Genomic DNA, 2,442 nt, shown 5'->3' on the forward strand with positions numbered 1-2,442 from the left:
ATATTAATGTATACATATATATATTATGTGTATGTCTATATATGTATTAATATATATATTAATGTATACATATATATATTATATGTATGTCTATATATGCATTAATATATATATATTAATGTATACACATATGTATGCCTTCACTATATGCCAATATTGTTAGTGATAATACGCAATTCTTGAGCGCATGAAAAAGTTTTCCAAAGAATATGTCTGAATAATCTTTGAAAAAACCCGAAATCCATTTCCTGAAATTCTCTGTGGCATGCAAATAACAGCTCCAAGACAAATGACTTCGATGAATTGACGTGGCATCATTACATAAAGTAATTCATTGATCCGTTTATTGTGTGGAGTCAAAAGCTTTGCCGTATTTTGGTAACTTATTTTCTTTATTTCTCAAGTTACAAGAAAAGCAGCTAAGCATTTTAAGTGGACTTAAAGTTGTGCCGTCTGAAGTGACACTTCTGCCAGTTCTTTAATTCCAAAACTGTTACCAGCTCTTGTCCTTCGAGGCAAAGAACGCTTTCTCGGAAGCTTCTATGTCGTCTTGGTCGATGAAGCGTCGCGAGCACAGGAAGTGAGCAACCATGGATCGGGAAAAAGTAATAATCCAAGGGAAGGATTTTTTACAATCCTTACGTGCATAAGGAATGGTTAATAAAGGGCCAGCATCCAGAACCTCTTACCAGATACGGACGTTTCGAACACAAAGTGAAGCTCTGCGTCAGGTGGAATTATGAGGCGATAATTCACTATGAGTTCATTTGGATGGTCAAACCATCGCTTCCAACTTGTGTACCGAACAGCTGGTGTGGATGTAGGCATTGTGAGTCAAAAATAACACAAGGTGGGTTCTCCTGCTGCAAGACAACGCAAGACCTCATGCCGCTGGAACTTCCCGGAATAAGCTACACCCGGAATGAGCTACACCCGGAATAATCACATAAACAGGACCTAGCTCCTTCCGATTATTTCCAATCCATGTCTCACTTCTTGTGTTCTTGACGCTTCGTCAACCAAGAGAAGGACAAGATCAGGCCTTAACATGGAATCGAAGAACTAGCAGAAAGGTGACTCCAGACGGTGCAACATGATGGCCATTCCGTTGAAAGCTAGGCTGCTTTAGATGTAACTTGACAGTAAAACAAATAAGCTGTCATTCAATAACGGTATAACCGTAGAGTGTTCAACCAAATTAATACGTATTATTTTGTTCATTATGCGGTAATATTAGTTCGATTTCACTTTCGATCGAAATTTTATCATTCATTCATTACCTTCTTCATTCAAACCTTATCATTGTGGGACAATGCTCTGATACATGACCATGCTTTATAATTTTTTCTCTACTTCCTTTCTCTCATTCTCTTTCTTTTCCTATCTATCTATCTATCTATCTATCGCACTGTCGATCAATCTGCCCCCTCGTTATCCCTCGAGCTATTCGTCAATCCATCTAATACCTCTCTGTCAGTTTTTATGCCGATGTATCTTTCAATCCGTAATTCAATCTCTGTTTTATATCTGCCACGAAAATGATACTTAATATTCAAGCTGGGAACAAATAGAATTCCGTGAATTGCTTTCAGTACGTATAATTAACACACACACACACACACCCACACACACACACACACACACAATTACATGTATATATATATATATATGTGTGTGCGTGTGTGTGAATATGTGTTCTTGTCTATGTGAACGCGTGTGTGTGTGTAAATATGTATATGCATATGTGAGTGAGGAAATGTGTGTGTGTGTGTGTGTGTGCGTGTGTGAATAAGGAATTTATTCCAACAATAGTTTACTTTATGCAACGCTTAAATTCTTGGATCTGTTGACAAATATTCCATCCTAAAGGATCGCATACACATGAAACCAGTAAATAATCTCCATTAATTATTTGTGGTGAGCAAACAAACGTTTATTCGCAAGCCATCTGCATCTAAAGATTTCACGAGATGTTAATGGAACAAAACAATGTCTGGATCAATTTATGTCACTCTACGTTTATCAATTGAATAAATATGTATTCCTCTTTATACACAATTGTATTAGATTTTGTTAATCTCATAACAATAGGAGTGAAATCTTCCGTTGTTTCTAGATTTCTCCTTCGTTTGTATTACCTCCCAGCAATTTCATTACCAGAGCTGGCCCCTGTTGTATAGCTGCACCGTTATCTATCTATCTATCTATCTATATGCATATATATATATATATATATATATATAGGCGCAGGAGTGGCTGTGTGGTAATTAGCTTGGTTCTGGGTTCAGTCCCACTGCGTGGCACCTTGGGCAAGTGTCTTCTACTATAGCCTCGGGGCCGACCAAAGCCTTGTGAGTGGATTTGGTAGACGGAGAACTGAAAGAAGCCTGCCGTATATATATATTTATATATATGTGTGTGTGTATTTGGTTGTGTGTCTGT

Source organism: Octopus bimaculoides, chromosome 20, assembly GCF_001194135.2.
Source record: "Octopus bimaculoides isolate UCB-OBI-ISO-001 chromosome 20, ASM119413v2, whole genome shotgun sequence".
Taxonomy (NCBI): domain Eukaryota; kingdom Metazoa; phylum Mollusca; class Cephalopoda; order Octopoda; family Octopodidae; genus Octopus; species Octopus bimaculoides.